The sequence below is a fragment of the Onychostruthus taczanowskii genome, unplaced genomic scaffold (assembly GCF_017590055.1).
Source record: "Onychostruthus taczanowskii isolate IOZ18803 unplaced genomic scaffold, ASM1759005v1 scaffold95, whole genome shotgun sequence".
NCBI classification, from domain to species: domain Eukaryota; kingdom Metazoa; phylum Chordata; class Aves; order Passeriformes; family Passeridae; genus Onychostruthus; species Onychostruthus taczanowskii.
This window is the reverse complement of record NW_024507546.1, coordinates 1,398,854-1,421,275: the sequence shown is the minus strand read 5'-3', so window position 1 is coordinate 1,421,275 and position 22,422 is coordinate 1,398,854. Positions and strand designations below refer to the sequence as shown.

At 40.4% G+C, this 22,422-nt stretch overlaps 1 protein-coding gene across 2 annotated transcripts in view; it reads right to left on the bottom strand.

Moving 5' to 3' along the window:
• NTF3 (neurotrophin 3) overlaps nt 1-22,422 on the bottom strand; it is a 49,761-nt gene that overhangs the window by 4,511 nt on the left and 22,828 nt on the right. The gene's annotated exons all lie outside the window — the stretch shown is intronic.

Here is a 22,422-nt window from a genome sequence, read left to right as displayed (position 1 = left end):
GTGGGGGTGATTTTCAGGACTGGGAACCTTTTTTTGGTGGTTTTTAAAGAAGTTATTTCATTATATTTATATAAGGTAAAACAAAGCTGACATCAATTAGAAATATTCAAGGACAGACTGAGGACATCCCTCTCCCCACCATCTCCTAAAATTGAAAAATCTTGTTCAAAAATTCAGTATTTTGAAAACCATTCCTAAAAGTGTGCTGCTTCTTGGTACTTTGCCATGCACTGCTCTATATGGCTTCTTGTGTACTCCTTCTAATTCTACCTTCTGTCCATATTCTAGAAGCTCATTTGTCACTTCTTTTTTAAGCCTTTCTGTCATCTTGTTTGCGTAGCTGAGAGCCAAGAGCAACTGTCCAGGGAGGACAGATTTTTTTTTTCTCCTTGTATATTTGGACATCTGTATATTTAGTATTTGCATCAAAATTTAAATTAAATCAATTTTCAACATAAAATCCTAAGTCATGGATGTGAACCATTCACTTCAGATCACACCTGTTTACAAATTTGGTACACAAGTAGTGGATTGAAGAAGAAAATATAAAACTCATCTTAGAGCACCCTCAGAGTCTGTGATAAACCCTGACTGTAATACTTCTTCAAATGACTAAGGAAAGCCTTGAATTTGATTTTCCTCCTCTGCAAACACATCCACCACGTGTCAGAGACCTCTGGCACTCTGGCATGAAGGCACAGAGTCACAGACCGTGGGACAGATGGAGTTGGGAGGATCCTCAGGACATCATCTAAGCCAATCTCACTGCTCACAGGAGTATCAGCCAGGGCAGCTTGCAGAGAACTGTGCCTACTCAGGTTTGGAATATTTCTATGGATGGAGACTCCACAACCTTCTCGAAAACCTGTTCTAGTATTTCACCACCCTTAAACTTAAAAAAAAAACAAACAAAAAAACCCCCAAACAAACAAAAAAACAACAACAACAAAACAAACAAACAAACAAACAAAAACCCACAAAAAAAAAAAAAACAAAAAAACCCCCCCCAAACAAACAAACAAACAAAAACATATATCAGCAGTGTTTCCTAAATCTCAGTGTATTCCCATTGCCCCCTCTCCTTTCATGGACACACCTGAGTAGAACCTGGCTCCATCTTTATTAATCCCTCCTGTGAGGTATTTCTGCAGTTCAGTAAAATCCCCCTGGGGCTTCTCTTCTGCAGCATGAACAGCCCCAGCTCTGTCAGCCTCTTCTCTAGGTACAATTGTCCTAATCTTTAATAATTTTCATGGATTTGCTCCTGTACTAAGGAGCTCAGAAGTGCACACAGCAGTCCAGATGTGCCTCACCAGTGCTAAGATAAGGGGAAGGATCCCCTCCCTCCTGAACAGAAAATTTTCCACTTAAAAAAAAAAAATCAAAAAAAAAAAAATCACCATTTGCTACTTAAGAGAGTGAGCCATTTTCTGTTTCAGAAGGCAAAGGAAAAAAAGAAGAAAAAATCTTTAACTGAACAACCTTCTATCCACTCTAAACAAAACTTCCTTTTGCAAGATTGAGTCCCCACTTCACAGTTTGGAACAGCAGCAAAATCAGAGCTACCCTCTGTGGATGTGTGAGCTGTCCTTTTATGGACAAGAAATGTGTTTTCTCCATTCTCAGTTTGTCACAGTATGAGTTCACCTAAATCTAGACTGTTGCTTGCAACAATGTTTTGCTTTGGGGGGCAGGGAAAATCGAAGATGTTCAGTTACCATACAATTACTGTCATACCTGAATAAATACTAACTTAATGTAGATGAATCTCAGAGCCCAAACCTTTCTGGATAAAAAATTGCTGTTCAATTTCGCCTTCCCTCAGCATAGAATTTTCTTTTAAAATCAGTAAAAATATTATTAAACAGATGTCATTGTGCAGATTTCTTGCAGCACCTGGAATCCACACATAGGGCGACACATGAGTCCACAGGATGGTGAGCAAAGCTCTGACAGGGCTCAGCCCAAAAGCCAGAAGCATTATTCATGCCAACATGCAGCTGCATGCAATCCCTGCTCTGCTCAGTCTCAAAACTAAGTGGCACTAGCAAAACACACAAGTTGGAGCAGGTGATGAGGTGGGAAAAGTAAGGCTGGAGTTTCTGCAGGCTCTCCTCAATGTCACGCTGCGCACAGAAAGGAAGGGCTGGGGACCTGAGAGTGGGAGAAGCTAAAACGAGCTGGTTTTCTTCTCTGTGGAGGAACCCCATTAATGGGAAAAATGTTGAAAAGTGTTGTACTGAACTTCATGTGAAACATCTTATGGATTTGGTGGGAAAGATGTTAACTTTGAAATCCAACCTGTAGTTTGATTTATGCTTTGCAGATTATTTGCTGCAAAAGTAAAAAGGTTTTAGAACAAATATTTATATTTTTCTGGGTGCAAAACTTTGACAAAACCACAAAGATTGGTGAGATTACAGTTTTTAGGGAGTTTGTCCAACCTAGGAAGTTCATAAGTGCTGTTCAGAAGTTCCAGTCCATAACTAAAAATTGTCAGGCTGTCCATGAAGTCCAGCACCTCAGAGTATGTTTAAAGCACTATTCAAGATAGGAGAAATGAGTGTTATTGGAAAACTGCAGCTGGTTTATGGCCTTGGCTGTAATATGGTTATAAGACACATTAAAATAATATTTGTTTGCAGGTCTGAGGAGCACTGCATTTGATGAATGGCTCTTTGCCCAAAATATAATGTTGTGCCAGTCTGACCCGCAGATAATTTGAGATTTATTTGGCATGTGTGTTGTTAAATCTGTAAAAAGAGAGGAAAATGTATAACATTAAAATGTTTATCTTTTCATATTTTCAAAGCAAATAATTTTGGTGTTTCTGGCCATGCCTCCAGAAATTCCATAGTGCAATTCACAAAGCAGAAAAAATGCTTACTCAGTGCAGACCAGTGAGTAAATTATCTATAGAGGGGACTTAGATTGGAGGCATGATTTTAGCATATGTGTTCTGTCTGAGAGAATACTGACTCAAATTCCAGGTTCCTGGAGGGCCCAGGATTCTGTGGACCTCAGCAGAAGCTACCTCAGCACAAGCAGCTCTTTATTTGGCCTTTTGGAGTATAGTAGGAAAATCTCCCAAGAATTAAATCCTTCATGTGAATTTTTCAGCTCTGTCATTGGGATTCTTTTGTTTTGTTTTGTTTTGTTTTGTTTTGTTTTGTTTTGTTTTTCAATGCAGATTATTCATTTCAGGTGGAAAGATTTTGCCCAAGCAAAATTATTTTCCATGGTTAGGTGATGCTAGTGAGATATTTTTGTTGTTCTTCATGGTTCTTCTTGGCATTTTCCACATGTAAATTCCTGACAAAAGTTCATTTTGGCTGTGTTTGTGGCTGGTTTGCACTAAGCAAATTTGACTTGGAGACTGCTGAAATTTGTGGCTCAGAGAGCAAAAGCAAAGAGCACAGAAAAAAAAGCTCATGCATTGCAAATCTGATTGATCTCCAAAATGTGGCTTTATTTTAATGGTTTGTATTCCTGCCTATCACTGCAGTTTTAGCAGGCTATTAATTCTGTGTGAGCTAGGTGGCTAAAGTCTACATTTTGGAGAAGTAAATAAGCTTAGCACTTCCTTCCTTTATCTTCATTGATAAATTCAATCCCTAATAAACTCTGGCAAACCATTTGCTTCTGTTTTCAGACTCACCACTTTATGTAGTAGTGAAAAATTTTGTTTAGTTTTGTTTGTGGTGATTTAAAAAATATGTGTATAGCTTTATTCTGGTCAGTTTCTGAACATTCCACACAGGGAAAGAGTGAGACATCATTTAAAATGTTCTGCAGAAAGCATGAAATCCTAGTACTGTGGGAGACTGCCCCAGTATTTACTTGTAAGTCATTGCTAAGAGGAACTGGAATAGAAGGAAAAGTGACTGGTGAGTTTTACATTCAGCATTGTAATGACCGACATGATTTATGTAAGCCAGCTTGAAGTGTTTGGCACTTCCTAAAAAAATTTAAGAGCAGCTTCAGCTCTTCTTAACAAGCAACTAATGATCCTTTGTGGTGGCTGACAGCTTTTCCAGGCTTTTACCAAAGAGGAAAGTGCACTTATTGTCACTGTTTGCTGAACACTGCTTCCACTACGTCCCAAGTAATGGATTGCCCTGTTGATTCCCTCTTCCTAATAACTATGTTGAGAAGAAGTGCAACCCTCTTCCTCTGTGCTTTGGTGGACATGGGGAAAGTACAGAACAAGAAAAGAATTCTGAATGTTCAGGAATGTGGGAATGTGACATAACTGTGTCTGAAAATTTGCACTGTGTTCCAGAATAGTTATCAACTGTTTGTACAAGATGGATTTATGAAGGTAGGTTGCTGCATAGTACTGAACATCCCTGCAGACACACTCCTGAACCCTTCTACTTCTCAGGACACGGAAATTTCAACACAGACAGATTGAAACTAAACCTTTCACAAGAGCCAGGCCCTCTGAGAAGCTGAAGAATTCAGGGACAAAATCAAATGATGGCAGCCCAAAATGGTAACCCTCCCATCCTGAGGGGCAACCAAACTGGAAGTTAGAGTGAGGGGATTGGAAATGAATCCATTCCTCTGGCACACTGGCAGGAGAGCACAGCTACGCATCTGAGGGGAAGACCAACAAGGTTTCTTCATCTCTGCAGCTCAGAGGTGTATTAATTAATTTACTCAAGGCCATTTATAAAAGAGAAGACACATCTGAGCACTGAGCCCCAGTAACCTCCAGTGAAAGGTGTACGCCTAACTTCTTATGGAAATGGAGTTCAGCCCACAGAGTCACTGATGTTTTTTCTTCAAGTGACTGGCTGAGCAAAGCACAGCAGGATAGCTGCTCACCTGAGCATGTAAAACTCCTCTGCACTTGGAGCCAACCCACAATACTGTGGTGTTGACCGTGACCCTAGTGGCCACTGGGGAAAGCTTTCCAAACTGGTGACATCTTCCTGAGGGCCAGTTCTGTGATAACACCTCTGCTGCAAGGAGCAGTCTGTGTTCTGCACTGTCAGATGAGCTGTGTAGAGTCACACAGGTGATTGCAAGAGCAGGTGTTTGTCTACATTTGATCCTTCCACAAAAATATCTGTATTTTTTTGGAAATCAAGAGGAGGCTGCTGGACACATACCTGCCTGATTCCAAGAGAAAGGTCAGGAGCAGTTCCTTTGTGCTTACTTCACTCTTTGGAACAGCTGCTACTTCTCACAACTTGTGCACAGTTAATTCTTGTCAGGTTTTGGCCCCGCACCTCCCTCCCTGGCCACCGACACCAGGGCACCTGAGAGCTCCCTGGAGGCATTTGGCAGTCCCCAGCATCCTCTCACAATCCCACTGCACTATTAATAATGTGTATGATACCACCCATCCCAGCTACATCCCCAGGTCTATAATCAGCTATAGGAGTAGGCAGCCTTTTCTCAGTCACAACAAGGTCCTTTTCCATTCCAGTTCTATCCCTCACTGACACTTCTGTGACATATTTACATATTTACACCTGTCTGTCTATGCCCCACTGCAGTAGTATCATTTTGCATTAAGCAGCTGACTGATTAATCTGTATATTAAGATCTGGGATCTGGGATCCCAGTTTCCCTGGTGGGTTGGAAACGTTTTGCCAAGTCTAAATGTCTGTTTGTTACTTTTTGTATCTGCAAAGGAAGGAGCTCTATGGAATGATTGTGTTGTTTTATTATTCTAGGTATATACCCTGACATCCTTTGGGTTCTCCATCAAAGAGCTGACTGATTTTCCCCTACTGAGAGAGCAAAGGCTGGGAGAACTGGGATTGTTCAGCCTAGAAAATAAAATGTTTTGAGGTAACCTCATTGTGACCTTCCAGTGCCTGCAGGGATCCTGCAAGAGAGATGAAGGGAGACTCTTGACAAGGGCCTGGAGTGACAGGACAAGGGGCAATGGCTTCACGCTGACAGAGAGCAGGTTTAGATTGGATATTGGGAAGAAACTGTTCCCTGTGAGGGTGCAGAGGCCCGGGCACAGGTTGGCCAAAAAAGCTGTGGCTTCCTCATCCCTGGCAGTGTTCCAGGCCAGGTTGGATGGGGCTCTGAGCAAGCTGGGCTAGTGGAAGGTGTCCCTGTCCTTGGCAGGGGGTGGGACAAAGTGACCTTGGAGATCTTTTCCAGTGTAGGCCATTCTTTGATTCTCACATCACTGATATTGGAGCAATCCCTAAGTGTTTCTCTTGGTTATTACTGACAAAGTAGGAGTACTGCCGTTGTTCCCTTTTTAAAAGAGCAGAAACTGGAATACACAGAAATCAGCTGATATTTACAAGGTCATTTGCAAGACAGGTTGGGGTTTTGTGTTGCACTGGCTGGATCAGGGAAGGCCACCTGTAATGTTGTTTCAAAATTTTATCTATCAATGAAAAGCATGAATTACATGGAAATAAAAACAATACCATTGTAGAGATAAAGCTGTAGTGGGGTAAATAATTTCAACAAAAGTAGAAGTATTTCTTCATATTATTCACTGTGTAACTCTGAAAACTACCCAAAGTACAAATAAATCTAAAGGTCATGTCCATAGCTGAATAAATAGTTTCACTTGACTGGACCTGTGCTTATTCTACAAAAAGCAGATTTGCCCAGATCTTTGCTCTTTGCACTATTTTTTTCCTCAGAAGCAATTTGCAAACAGAAGAATAGAAAACTCCAGAAGTAAAACATTATGGATAATTTAAGCTGATAATATGTGTGTTAGTTAATCTTTTCATTACTGTTTGTTAATAACAATAATAGGGCTAAGCAGCAATAGTAGGGCTAAGCAGCAAACAAATTAAATTTGCAGCTGAATTTGGAGGTGATGCAAACAGAAGTGAGCAGAGAGAAATACAATCTCTCCTGGGGAGATGGAGAAATAAAATATTGGCAGAAAATTACAAAATGAAACCTGAAAGAAAAAATTAAAAGCTTGTGTGCTGGGGAAATATTAATGTTGAGCAGTGATATACAGAGGTGAAAAGAAACTTAGAAAGGAGCAATACCTGATCAGACCCAGGAATTATCTAAAACATTGGAAAAGCACAGTATTTAATAAATGAAAATGGTGGGGCATTTCATTGCAGCGCTGGAAAGGAATTGCTGCTTCTTGTAGCAAAGCAGTAAAATTAGGAAAGCTGCTTGAAAGATGGTAGGTGTTGTCATACAAAAAGAAAATCAGGAAGAAGAAGCAAAAATGACTGAGAGCATTGTAAAACAGACCTTTGAGGAAACTGCCTTGAAGGCGCAAGCATTTGCCTTGAGCTGGCAGAAGGGGCATGACAGAAAACCCAGGGCAAAGATCTGGAAAGTGTAAGCACTGGGGAAAGGGAACACTTGGTTTACAGTGGGGCAAAGGAGTGCAATCAGGAAAACTGGGATTAAGCTGAGGAAAGGGAAGTTAGGCCCATCGTCAAAAGCAGTTTTCAAGCTCTGCAAGATGTTTGTAACAAACCCAAAGCCACACCAAAGAGGCCTGGGTTTCGTGTTTCCTCACAGCACTGAATCTCCATTTAAGTCTTTTCTTGAAACAGTTTGAAGTTCCATTAGCCTTTCAAGTCAACCTGGACCTACTTTGGTTCAACCAGGGCTGATTAATTGTCTTGTATTAAAGTCAGGCAGTAGCTGCAGTTTCTCTTATTTTTGTCAGAAAGATGCTTTGAGGGCTTAAGTTGTCGGTAATTAAAGCTGCGAGCAGCCTTCCAGATGAAACTTTCACCTCTTCACAATTCTGGGGGCTTCAAGCCTGACCTTGTAACAGATTGTCCTGATTGTTCTGTTTAAAAATGCCAGAGGTGGATTTTGTTTAAGTTGGTAGCAGGAGGAGAAAGGGAAGCACCTCTCAGATTATCTGGATTTTGTCCCCCTCCTGTTAGGCTATGAAAGAGCAGGTTCCTGGGGACCTTGTGATGCTGGATGGTCTGACATGTTTTTACATTTACATTGTCCCAGAACAACTCATTTTTTTAGGAAAAAAAATCCCAAAAAGCCCATACCACCAAAAACCCCACTATTTGTTAGTTTTTCTGCTATTAGAAAACTTGAAGGGAAAACTGATTTCAGCTTTGACTTTCAATATATCATTATTTTTCAGGATTTTACATTGAAAGCAAAAGTTTCTGTTTGTGGTTTTTTTTGTTTGTTTGTTTGTTTTTTGTTTGTTTGGTTGTTTTTTTTTTTTTTTTTTTTTTTTTTTTTTGTTTCAGAAGCTGAAAACAACTTCTGTCATTTTTAACATCTTCTGATTTCCTTTTTCTTTTGTGAAGTAAGGAAAACAGTAAAATCAAGAAAACAAACAGAATAAAGCAAGGGCTGCAAATTTAAAAATGTAGAGTCTCATTATGAAAAATCTTGTATTCCTAAGCCTGATTCATGAGTACAGACAGGACTTGCACCCAGAAGAAAAAAGAAATACAGGGAATACAGGGAATGCTAGTTAGAAACGAAGCAAACTTTTGTTTGGGTAGAATTAAAATAGACCCTGCAGTTAACCTGAAATATTTCTGTCATTAAAATTTTTAAAAAGGGCATTTTTTTGTTTTTCTGAGAGCTCTTCTGTGGCCCTTGATCACAGATGTTTGCACTGAGAGTATAGAATCACTGAATCACAAAATCACTGAATCAAAAAAAAAAAAAAAAAAAAAAAAAAAAAAAAAAAAAAAAAAAGGTTGGAAACAACCTTTAAGAGCATTGTGTCCAACTTGTGACTGCCAACCACTTTGTCACCCATCCCAAAGCACTAAGTGCCATATCCAGTCATTCCTTGGACACCTCCAGGAATGGGGACTCCAAACCTCCCTGGGCAGCCCCTTCCAGGATTAAGATGGTTTAGAAGAGACAACATTGCTGGTCTGGAGTTTGTCCCAGGCACTGAGCCTTGCTGGGGAAGAGCCACTCCATTTCACACAGAACCGCACCTGTGTTTGTTTTTCCAGAGGCAGTGACTCCGTGTTTCTCTGAATCCACGCACAAGTACATCCATGGTCACTCTGTGAATCAAAGGCTGCTCTATGAATTGCCTTTCCCTATTCCTCAAAGGTTCACAACTCCCAGATATAAAAAGTCTTGTTAGGCTTGCAGGTGCAATGTATCTGATGCATCGTTCTTAAGAAAAGGATCCCAGACCTGATCCAATTATTTTAAAACCACCATAGGAACTCAGTGAGATCAGCATTAATTGGACAAAGCTTTTGTACAATAAGAGAGGCAGGGGATGATAATGTAACTAAATACAGCTGATGTTTGAACTTTATTTTAACATGCAGCATGCAACTGAATTGTTTCCATCAGAACTGTGATGTGAAATTAGCATTACTGTGTATAATTAACATCTTTTCCATGCCCTTTGCACAGGTGCAGTAGCTCGCTCACAACCATCTTAAAATGAAGTTTTAAAATTCATTCTCAGAGAAAAAGGAGTCCTGTATTTCTGATAAAACAGAAGTGTTATGGATGCATTTTCCCTTTGCATCTGAATCTTTCAAAAAGCCATTGCCCCTTCAGAGCAAAAAAGTCATCCTGCTAATTTGCATTAGTTTAGAGTAAATAGTTTACATATAGGTCTGTCCTGAGGGTAAGGACTGGCAAATCAGCTCCTCTGCATTTTTTTCCTGGTAGAAATCTGCTTGAAAAGGAACTTTGCTTGGGAGTCCCCCAGTTCATCAATGTGCATGTGGATAAAATTTCCTGTATGCAATTCTCCTTGAGATGTGTAAGTGTTCCAGTTTCAACTCTCAGTTCACACTTTGCCATGAGTTTGACTATATTTGGGGATTAATGCTCAAGGGTGGCAAGAGTATTCTGGTCCCAGTCTAGCAGAATATCTGATTTTTAAGTTTGTGAGTCACCCTGCTACAGTGCAGACTGCTCACACATTCAGCTCATGTTTGAATGCTCTGCTAATTTCCATCCAAAATGTCCAATAATTTGTAAATCAGGATCTCTAGAAGCCTTTCCAAAGTCAAAGCATAGTTTCTGTGTTCTCCCACTGTACTAATGCAAGCTCTGCACCTCTGCCAGGTCCAAAACTCATCTGAAAATGGCCTTGGTTTTTGCAAGACATGGAGGTTTTTCTTATCTTTCAATCCAGATACCATTTTGCTGTTGATACACAATGCATTCCCTGCTCCCCCTTGCCAAAAATCCTTGAAAAGGGAATTTTATAGCTGGGAGTACTTTAACACATGTTGTCTCTCACTCAGCATATGATTTCCAGATATTTGACAGAAAAGCAAAGTCTTAAACTGGGCATGTGAAGGAGGCAAATGAGATGTACCCCAGCTGGTCTTACCTCTCCTTACACAGTCAGTAACTAGTATGGCTTTTTAGAAAATCCCTTCTTACTGAAGAAATTCTGGTTGTGAAAAAAATTATAGAAGGGCAGGATTGAAGTAATTCTCAGGGTATGAGAACCAGTAATGGAAAGAGTAATTTTTTTAGCAGAACTTCTGGTCACCTCTGTTCAAATGTACACTTTATACATTTCAAAAAAGGATCCTACTCCCATCTAACCACCCCAAAATTCACAGAATCACAGAATGGTTTGGGTTGGAAGAGACCTCAGGGATAATCTAGTTCAAACTCCCCTGCTAACAGAAGGTAAGAGAGGGCTGTGGTTGTTTTACAGCTTGGAAAGTGAAACCCAGGTAGGTTGTATGACTTTTCCTAAATTATGCAAGCCAAAGCTCACATGGGAAGAAAATGGGAGAGTGGGCCTTCAGATCTTCCTCTCGTGGGGTCTGGGCTGGCCTAGGTTAGCTCTACACACTGGATTAGCCTCTTCCTTCAGCTTCTTCCCCAGACTCTGGTGACCTTAACGAAAGCTGGCCAAAATCAGGAGTAATGCCATGCCATATTTCTTCTACTGAAGTGGTAAGAAAGAAAAACAGTCCTCACTCGAGTGAAGTCAGAAGTAACTGCGAAGCAAGTAGAGGGAAGGAAAAAGATGTAGAAAGCATTGCCAAAGGTGTCCATGACTGGCTCCTACACAACATCTCAGGTGCCTTGAGGAATTAAGAATAACTTGGAATGAGCTTTAAAAAAGGATTGGGCCAATGTAAATCAGCTGTAACAGTTCAGTAGTTTTCCCCAGGAACTGACAAAACAATCAAGGGAAGGATTTTTAATTCTGCACATAGGAAAAGCCTGGTCCTAGACTTCAATTTGCACAGTAGAAATCCCTGATTAGAAAGGAGCCAAATGCTGTTGTGCTTCAGGAAGTAGGAGAATTAGGAATGCTTACTTTGGACGATAGTGTAACTTTACAGCCTATACGAGGGGAGATGCACAGCTGCATCTCCCCAGGAGTGGGGAACTGAATATATTGTGAGTCAGTCCCTCCCTATCTTCTCTCCACCACCACTTGCACTCCCTTTGCTCTGCTACAAAAGTCAATTACTTCATCCTAATTTTTTTCTTTCCTTTTTTTTTTTTTTTCATGGAGCAGTTTACTCTCCCATGCTCCCAGCCAGCTCTTTTGGAGAGCGAGGAAGCGGAGTAGGGTGAAGCTTGGGCTCTCTGCACTTCTGTCATCTCAGCATCCCCTCTCCACCCACTTCCTCTCAGCAGGGAGTATTGGGTGAGCAGTCCCTGCTCCTTTGGCTGCAGGAAGAGTTGTTCTGAGCAAGCTGAGCTTGAACAGCCATGGGAGCAAAGCTGGGGAAGAGTGGGGTTGCAACCCTCCCTCCCTTTTATATTCCTGACTAGGTACCAGCTCTGGCAACGTGTGGTGAGTAGCAAGAGCATCCTGTGCAAATTCTGAGGTAAAGGCCTGTGTTCAAATGAGAGAGGATATTATTAATGCTGGAAAACTGGGGAGCATATTCCCTGAGTTCTCTGAAGGACCTTCCTAACCTGCTCGCAGTCTATTACCAGAAAATATGGAAAGGAGCCCACTGCAAAAACAAAAAAAAACAATCACATCCTTAGGAACTTCAGGGAGGCAAACATATGGGGGAACTTTTTACAAAAGGTGAGAGGTCAGTCAATATCTTGGGATAACTGCATGTAAAGGGGATAAAATGTTCTCAGGCCTTTTTGACAGTGAGAACACAAAGAGCTTTGCTGAGCTGCATGCAGGAGTAATGGGCTTTTTCGATGGAAGGCAACTTTTCCTATGGCTGGAGCTGATGGGAAGCCTACACATATTCAGGAGATATCTCCTGTGCCCTCCTAGGAAAAGACAGAACCACACACAAGTCTCTTTTCTGTCCTGTGCTCCCATCATCTCACCCTAAACCAACATCTCTGGGCTGAGAGCACTTCAAGTCTCAGAAATTTCTTCCTTGACAGTGTCATGAAGTCCTCTTTCTCATCTGCATTTATATGAAGGCACAGTTTGGGATGTCAAACCTCCAGTAGAGCTTTGATTTACATAAGGTGAGTAGAAAGCAGAAGAGAACCTGGCAGGTCAAGCCTGGGGGTTTCAGACTGTCTGGACTGTGGACTCAAGGGCATGGGCAGAAGTTGGGTTTACAAGCAAAATACTTTGCTAGAGTTATCCATCAAAGATAAGACAACTATTTCAGACTGCTATAAATTAGCGAAAATTGAAAAGGCTACTTATTTCCATTTCAAATTATTAAATGGTGTTATGCTTGGAGAGAGATTTGTATATGCAACTCTTAAAAATTGAAGCTTGAGGCCAAATTCTGCTTTTGGTCACGCAGAAAGCAGGCGACTGCAGACTGAGTTGCATAAAACTGAGGTCATAATCTGGCATAAAGTCTGAGTTGGCTTGGTTTTCTCTTCAGCTAATGTCAGTACTGGTAAGCTGTTATGAGGAAACCCAATAGGGAATGGGTCAGGTGTTAATGCTCACAAACAGCATGATTCCGAATAAACTGGAGGAATTTAAGAATGCTGTGTCGTCTGCTTAAAAGTTCCTTGCATAGACTTAAAATACTCTTTAGACTTTAGACTTAAAATAACTGTGCAGACTTGTGTGGTGCTGCTTCAGATTTACCTGGATGAAGAAAGTGTGACTGTTTTTGGAAGATCTTTCAGTGGCAGGTCTCTAACAATATTAAAAAAATGGAGTATACAAATATCTGAACAACAAGCTGGTAAAACAAAATTATTTCTCTTCCTCTTTTATGTGCTCTATCACCAAGTTGAAGCTAAGATCAGCAGTTCACCAAATTATTTCCTTGTCCTTAATTTTGGGATGAATACTGAGCTTAGACTGAAGCTGGTTGTGCTGGTCTACAGCTATGTGAAAGAAAAAAACAGCATTACTGCAAGAAAGGAAACGAGTTCATCTACATTCTAACAGAAGAAATGTCTTTAATGCAGGCATCACTCCATAAAAATGTATTGTAACTTCATTGCCTTCCTCCTAACCTGCAATATTTGTCAGTGAAAATGAGGGTTTATACATGGCATAAAGACAATGAATGACGTCTCAATTTTCTTTTATTTGTTTCTTTCTAAAAAGAAATTTTCAGACTACAGTAAGGTCTCAGGTTCAAGATTTGAAATTGAAGCTCAGTATTATTGTTCAATATTTTCCTTCAGGAGACAGAATCTGAAATACGTAGCGGGGAGGCTGAGGAACAACTCGTTCAAGGACTGTTTTGTAGTGAAAATTCTTCACTTATTAACTCCTTGTGAAAGCAGAACAGAATACAAAAAAAGAAGGTTTTTAAGCCATTACTATTGAAACTAAAGAACATAGCCCTTAAAATGTTAGTATCTCTTGTCCTTTGTGTTCTGGTAAGGCAAAATTGCAGCCCAATGAAAATGGAACAAACCAAACCTCACAAACACCATTGTTAGGAAGGTAGAAAGAAGAATAAACAATGATTATCCTTTGGAGCACAGGCAGTGCTTGACTCCCCTAAACAAATACATAAATAAATAGGAATTGTATTCTTTTTGAAGCTTCCATGGTTGTAAATTTCCTTATGAAGTCCTCTGTAATTTTCTTTCCTGAAAACATTCATGCTCCCTGCTTGAGCTGTAACGTGTTCCATATGTCACGTCGCCTTTGTATGAAACAGTTCAGACTCAGCTCTGCTTTCATCCCCCTGACCTAATTTTAAGGTCTTACTGCTGTGGAGGACTAATTTGGATCGGTTTGATCAGACCCTCCTATTTTATAAATGCCATGTAACAAACCACAACTTTTTTCCCCCCTTTTCCATAACAATAAACCCAACTAAGTTGTTCTTTGTTAAGTGTTGCTCTCATAAACTCCCTTAAATTCAACCTCCAATTGAACAGTGCTCTCTGTCTCAATTCATTATTGTACTGCTTGCTTTCATTCAAATGATTTTTTAAAATAATGCAACACAGAAGCTTAATTTTCCTCTTGTTTTCCTGGTATTCTCTGGAGTAAATGCCAAGGAGGATTTGTTTTTGCTTTTTTTTTTTTTTTTTTTTTTTGCTTTGCATACAACATAATTTTTTTCCTCAAACACTTCTTTTGATCTTAGTTCTTGGAAGAAATTGCATTTAGAATCTTCACAAGCATTTTTTTCCTTTATACCTTCCCATCATTCTTCTGTGTATGAAATGTGTGTGCTTAAATATGGTCCAGATTGTTCAGTTCACTAATTCAAAAATTCTCACTCTTGATGTTCCCTGTGCCTCACCTCTTTCTCTAACACTGGTTTAGACTGGGAGAAATGCCACTGCAGCTGATAAAGTGAAACTTGTGCAAACTAGGCACAAGTGACAAAAGAAGGGCCACCTCTCTTTCTGATATTGTTCTATCAATATTCACATTCTTCAAATATTCCAAACCATAACCCTGACACAATGTGTTTTCAGTGGGTTAATCTGCTTGCTATCAGTTCAGTTTCTGTTTGTTCTCCTGGTGGGGAAAAAAGAATAAAACCACTTTAAAAAGGATCACATAGAAAAGTTGCACCAGCTCAACCATGAAATTTTAACAGAACCTGTATCAAAGAGCCACTGGTGTAAAGCAGAATCAGTCAGGGACTGCAATATTAGGAAAAAATTCTCAACAAAAAGGGTTGTAAAGCATTGGAACAGATTACCCAGGGAAGTAGTAGAGTCACCATCCCTGGAAGTGTCCAAAATACATGCGGATGTGGCACTTGAGGGCACAGTTCAGTGGTGGCCATGGAGGTGCTGGGTTACCAGATAGATTTGGTGATCTCAGAGGCCTTTTCCAACCTTATCAACTCTGTGATTCTGTGGTTCCATGCTTCCTCTTGCCTCTGACACAGCCACATGGGCAGAAGACTCTCTGAATCTGTCTGTCAGGGATGGATCTTCACTCTCAGTGTCTCTGCTTGTAGAAGGCAGCTCCCTCTATCTGTACCTTATTGTGCCTCTGGTTGTTTCCAGGTGGACTCAACCTGGCAAACATGCTGTAGGCCCAGGCCAGATCTACACTAGTGTTTTTCATTTTGTTTTTTAAGTCAAAATGTCTGTCAGACAGAGATTTACCTGTACACCATGGACACAGATGTGCTGCTGCAAAGTCCTTGTGTTGTACAACTTATGCTTGGGAAAGGGTATGGCATGGTTTTGGTGGTGAATCCCTTTTTTTTTTTTTTTTTTTTTTTTTTTTTTTTTTTGTCATGACCTGTTATCCCATTAGAACTTTTTAGGCAGAGGCAACTGCCTGAATTGTGGCTCTAGACAAGGCCTTTTGTTCTCAGCTTCAGGAAACTTGTGATTTGGTATTTTTAGAGTATTTACTGTCCAGATATTCCCACCAGGCTGAATGATGCTCCAGTGATTCCTGTTTTGCAGGTGAAAATCTTTCTGCCACAGAGAGGAGCTGACCTGCCTGAGATGCACAGGAGACCCGTGGTGTGACAGGGCTGGACTGGAAGAAGTCAATTCTCAGAGTCAATGAGGCCAGAGAAGCTTCTGGGTTTGGACCTGCTGGTTCCTGCAGCAGCACACTTCATTGAGTAGTACCAAAAATGAATTTTGTTTTGTGTTGTGATCTATGGTTAGGTTCTTTGGTTTCCTAAAAAAAATCAAACTGCAGCCGAAACTTCCACAGCAGTTTGGATGTTCTTAAATTTTTTTGCTGTGTGGATTGCCTGATACCAATGGCTGTAAGATTCTCTCCCTTGGCTGGACTTCCTCAGGGGGAATAGCACTTCTATCCTTTCTCTCTGGCTGTGTGGTGAAAGTGAAACACCTTGAGATCCTCTCTCAGCAGGAGCCAAGGTAAAAGTTAATTAGGAAGGACTAAGAGAAAGACACACGGGCTGTATCACCACATCAGACTAACATATTGCAGAAATTCCTGGGAACTGGGTGAGATGGGCTATGGAGACATGCACAAACACTCCTGGATTTTGCCCCATATCTTTGTTTGAGCCTTTTGGTATGTGCAGCCCACAACAGTTGTTTCATTCCCTCATTCCCTCTGCTGCAGCCGCAGTTTCACTTGGTGTCTCCTCCACCAAGAGCAGCTATACAAAAATGTTAATTCCTCTCTGCCATCTCTGCACAACAGCTGACAGAAGAAAGAAGAGCTGCAAAACATAGTCCTCTCTTCTTCACGTGTTGTTTAGCAGGTACCTTCTTACTCCAGAGAAGTCCCTGAACACTTTAGCTCAAGTGGGAAAGCAGGACAGGCTTTGAATGCAGGAAATCGAGCCAAATTATCAGAGAGCAATTGAGGTTTACGTCTCTACTATAGATTTTTCTCTTAGAGCCCTGAAAAGTTGAGGTGGTGTTTTTTGAGTGTACAGAAGAAATTGGTGCTACTTGCTTGCTAGAATTTTTTGAAAATGCTTTAAATCACTGAAGCTTGTCTCAGGTACCAAGAACCTAACTGAGGTTTTAACCACTATTTAAAATTGAGAAGAGGCACTCAGAAGCCAAGGGAGTGTCAAAGAGATAAAAGTCATGAATCTGGCAAGAAAACACATGAGTCAATGTCAAAAAGTTTACAAGTTGACCATCTGAAAATATTTTGGGTTCAGTTCTACAGATCAAAACAGCTTATTTGACTTGGACTTTAAAACAAATAAACAATCAAAACTATGTTTAGAAGCACAAATTGTTTAGTTGTTTAAAGTGAACAGGCCTTCCTTCCACATGGTTTGAATTTAATTGATTTGATATTTTTTCTTTTTTTTTCAAAACCTTTTCAGGAATTTGAGAAGGCTGGGATGTATGGTGTGTTTATTACAAAGTGAGAATTTCATATCATTTCTCTAAGAAGTCTATGACTTGAAGGAAAATATAATTTCAGTGGAATTGTAAGATCTAACAATATCCACAGGATCTGAGGAATGATTTAAAGGCCTTGAAAGTCCATTTTCTGTGATGCTCCAGGCATCTGAATTTTGTTTCGAAGGCCAGATCTTCTGTAGTTTAGCAGCACTGAGTCATCCCACTGGTTTGTATCACTGTGAGGATCTGGCCCTAACCTGAAAATATTCCAGTGCTTTGTGAAATGATCTCATTAAGTGAAAAAACAACGAACCTTGATTGTCAGCATGTGTCATTCAGGAGCTGAGTTTTGGTTTGATGCCAGTACACTTTTTCACCAATTCTGAGATTGGCAACTTTGTTACTTCATGAGAAATTAAAAAAAAAAAAAATCTCTCTTCTCCTCCCTCCTATCCATCTTTGCTCTTCTCCCAGCTGTCATCACTATTTACAGTTTGAGTAAGTGAAAATATATATTTACAAGTACAGCTTGCGGCTGTGTTTGCTGGTATAGACTGCCTGAGGGCATATCTGGGAATCCATCTCCGTCCAGAAATTCACCCCCTCCTCTCCTCAGCCTTGCCCCTCCCTGGCGCTGTTTTCTTAAGGGTATTCAATCTTTTCTCTTGGATTCTGATCTCTTTGGGAGGTAGGCTGGTACCTACCCAGCCTACCTCCTTTGTTATGGGACACTGTAACATGTTTGATGTTGAGCATTAAGCGATGCTCCCATCTCTCCCCGGCAGGGAAGGCCAACCTTCCTGCCCTTATCCAGCACCTCCTGCTTGCAGAACCTGCAGGCTGCATGAACTGAGGCCACGGAGCAGGAGAAGTGTGACGTGCCTGCCCTGCAGCTGGCTGGCTTCACCTCCTAGGGCTGTGTGCGAAAGCAGGCTTGGGAGAGGGTTTTGCTTTCAGCCTCGTGCTGTGGCCCTTCTCCCGGCTGGACACGCGCCCATCGGACAATCCCACAGCATCCTGCTTGCCTGCCAGCCCCAGATGCCAGAAGCATGTCCCCATTTCCTCTCCCCTTTCACAAGGAATTTTGCAGGGTCTTGTTTTGCTACAACAGAGAAAAGTTGTGTCTCACACAGTCTGGGGGCAATGAGGCCAGATCCTGACCGAGGCTTCCAGATGTTATTGCAATAGTAATTAAAAATATACCATAACTAAGTGAATGAGGTACAATATATTTGAAATTGTGCTTTTCAAATACATTTATTAAAATGTTGCCAACACCCATGGTCTTATCATAACTATGCTTCAGCATCATGCAGATTGTGTTTGTGGCATTCCAAGTGCTCAGGACTTTGAGTCCTGCTTAGACCAAGGAAAAGCTGGTAGTTCTTGGAAATTTTGCAGGATACCTCCTCAGAGGTCAGCTAGTCAGAAAGCAGTGTCCGGTGGTTAAGTCACTAACCTGTGTTCTGCTCCTCACTCCCCTGGGAATTGCCTTTATAAGTTTGGGAAAGACATTAAGGACTTGTTTATGCTTCTAAAGTTAACTTAATTTTTTTTTCCTTTTTTTTTTCCTTTTTTTTTTTCTTTTTCCTGCAGCATTACTGATGAACATGTAGCTACTACGTGTTGCACCAGTAAAGACAAAACAGGTTTGTTTTAGTCTGAGGTGTGTTTGCTGAAGTTGATTCAGTAGCACAGATAAAAGATTTGTCTATCTTGTAACTGAAATGCATTTAGTGATTCTGAGGTAAAAGAAAATGCAGCTTTTAAAGCTATTTTTCTGCCTGTGAAATGGGAATGAAAGTAATTAATCCCAATGATACTACTGAGATACTGTAATTACTTTAGAAACTGAGAGGTTATATTTGTGGTGTGATCTGCTGTAGGAGATGAAGATAGCTCTCCAAGGTTCCCTAAATATATTCAAGTATGGGCAAAAATATATTCAGATATTTGTCTCAACTGCACATTTCACTCATCTGTGTCACAACAACTAAAAATAAAAACAAGAGAAAACTGTTTTTTGCTGGCCATTATTTCCCTAGCTGCAGAATATCTGTAATAAAGGTTTGCATGAAAATAGCTGCAAGTGGTGCTATGAGACACAGATGTGGGAGACTCATGATTGCTGCAGACAGTGATCAGTGGTCTCTGTGTCCCTTGAACAGTGCTTGAGAAAAGTGTGCACCCACTCAGCCCTCACCTCCAGGAGGATAATAACAGTGGGTTTTGCTGCTGTTTTAGTAGATCATAGTATCACAGAACCACAGAACTGTCTGTGTTAGAAGGCACCTTAATATTGTCTTATTCCAACCCCCTGCCATGGGCAGGGACACCTTCCACCATCCCAAGTTTCTCAGAGCCCTATCTAACCTGGCTTTCACATATTTTGGCTTGTTTATGTGAACCATAATACTGATTTTGCTAATAAAATTTATCGAGACACTAATTTTTGATTCCAGCTCTTTATTTGTTTTTACATAAGGCCATGCAGAAGCAATTTCAGTTAAAAAAAAAAAGTGACCCTCTTAACTCCCTGGAAGTGTTTACATGGCCATGTGTAACCATAGAAACCTTGTGTGCTGACTCCCTCTCTTATCAGTGTGAAAACGATCACAGTAATGAAGTTTTCTTATGGATCTGCCCCTCCTACATGCAAAGCCTTGCAGTGATGGTTCAGATGGGATCTTAGTTGAAGAAAGAACATAAATATGTTCAGTTCCTTTCAGTGAATCATCCCCTTCAGAAAAAAGGGGGAAAACCAGTATGATGGGAAGGATTTCTGAACTCTGATAGAAGTGCTTAGCTCCTCAGTTGACAAAGATGTTTTGCTGCCTTTGCAGGTTTCAGGATGAATAACCAAAGAACTCTATAACACTCTGGGAAGTGACAATGACTCTAAAGCCCCCATCCTTTGATGGCTTTAGAAAATGGCTCAACATTTTTAGACAGGATAGGTGTTTGAGGAGAATTAATGGGATGAGTGCATCTACCAGCTGGAAAAGTCCTGCTCCTATGTAGTCTGTCAAAGATGCAGCTTCCCTGGAATGTGGGATTGATAAAGAAGAGAATCCGGTTCTTTATTCCCTACAGAGATAAATTGGAACACTAAGGAGTTTAGCACATGCAGTCTGTGTAGAATTACCTTTTGCTGATAATTTTGTTCTGCAAAAAAATATGTCCCTTGGTTAGGGATGGAATCACTGCAATGTTTCAGCAAGTCCTCTCCTCCCATTTTCACAATAACTCACACAGGAAAGCATGAAAATTGTATCTAGTTCCTAAAGTATGTCAGTGAAAAAAAACTTATCACCCTTAAAATGGACATAGTGAAGTAAATTACAAGTATGAATAGTGTTAAGTAGTCATAGTTTCACTGATCCCAAAAGCATACTGTCCTTGTTCTCCTGTCACACATGTTACATGACATAATCAGGGCCTGTGATCCTGTGTTTTCCTCAATCTTCTATGACTTTTCTATTCATCATTGGTTTGTAATCTGACAGCCAGAAACATGAACCATCAAATGAGTTCTACTCAAACAAAAATAATTCCAATTAATGAGCCTCCATGCACTTTCTCAATATGATTTTAGCTATTTTCATGCTTCTAAGCAAACAGCTGTCTATCCTGCATGCAGCACATTTCAGGACCAGTCAAGCTCCACAAGAAGTTAGTGGGAGTCTGTCTGTCTGTCTCCTTTTGGAGAGATGGGATTGGACTGATAAAGCTGTGAGAAACACTGGGGAACCCTTTGGGAATGCTTACTCAAAGTTGCTTTATGAGTCAGGATGAAAATACACAATCCCTCTGGTATTCCCTAATCCTTCATGTTTTCAGTAATACCAAATGTTAAGATACTGGAGTCTGAAATTTATCCCCCAAACCCACCAAACCCACAGCGAGGCCAAGCAGGGAGGCTCTCATCTCTTCACATCATTCATCTCAATGCTGTGTCAAGGACACCTAAATTCTGGGATGTGAGGAGTGAGATTATTTGTGCTTCCTCCACATTTTGCTCCCTGATACTCCCAGATATGGCATCCAAGATGGCACAGATCACCAGTTTGTGAGCCTGAACTGTCCATTGTGAATGGTCTTCTGCATCCTCAGGCTAAACTCTAATGTCTGGTACTTTCAAATATGCAACGTCAAGTCATTCCTGCTTTGAAAGCCTGGGAATGTGTGTGAATCCAAAATCTTGACAGTCTATAGATAGAAGAACACACTTTCAACATCTTTTCCTTTCCTCTTTAAATCACCTCTTTTTTTCCTCCAGGGTTAATGTACTCGGATCATAATTTTTTTTTTTATTTTAAACCAGAATTCTCCCATGAAAATGGCAACTTTATGACTGTCTGTAACTCCTATTGGAGCTTCACTGCCTGCTGCAGTGTCTGACTGGTGGCTGACCCACCTGGCACCCTTAAATCGTGCAGCAGGGACTTCTGAAATAACAGATCAGGGTCCCATTTGCTTGACAGCTCCTGGTTGTGACTGAACCATCACAGTGTGGTATGGCAAGAAAAATGCTACTTTATATTTGAACCATCTGGAAGCAAGGACTTCAACAGACATGAATTAAAGTTTTCTTTAAAAAGAAACACGTGAGTTGCTCCACACAGTTGATCTTTCAAAATACTGCCCTGAGTAGGAAATCACAACCACTATGCTTTGCAAATCTCGAAGAAAATAAGAAGAGCTAAGAAAAAATGACGTTGAGGATGAATAATGAAGGAACCCAATAAAAAAATTCATGTAATTCTGCCTTTATTGTTAAATATGAGTATTATACATATGTATTTCTAATTACCTATGTATAATACTCATATTTAACAATAAAGGACGTTCATCCAAATGCAAGCAGTCATAAAATCTAGCGACATTTTCATTAAAACCAGACTAAGCTTGTCTTTGTATTACATCCATTACACTGCATAAGTGTAATTGAATTAATTTCAGCAACTTTATACCTCCTAATATTTTCTTTGGTCTGGGACTGTTTAGTAAGCCAGTGCCATTGCAACTGTTTCTTGTTTCTATAAACACAAAGCCAAATCCCTAGAGCAGAAACTTCCTTAGAAACAATTCTCCATTATTAATTTTACCTGAAAAATCAGTTTTCCAGAGTTTACTCTGTGCGTAGGGGTAAGTGGGCTTCTTTTTGTTGCTGTTGTTATACAGTGCAGGGAAGAAGAGACATGGACCTTCAAACTTATGCTACACTCAGAAAGAAGAGCTGTGGAACAGATTTAATTTCCTGGATCCTATGTTTTCAAAGGGTCACTCGTATTTCTAAAGATTTGCATTATCAACAATGATTAT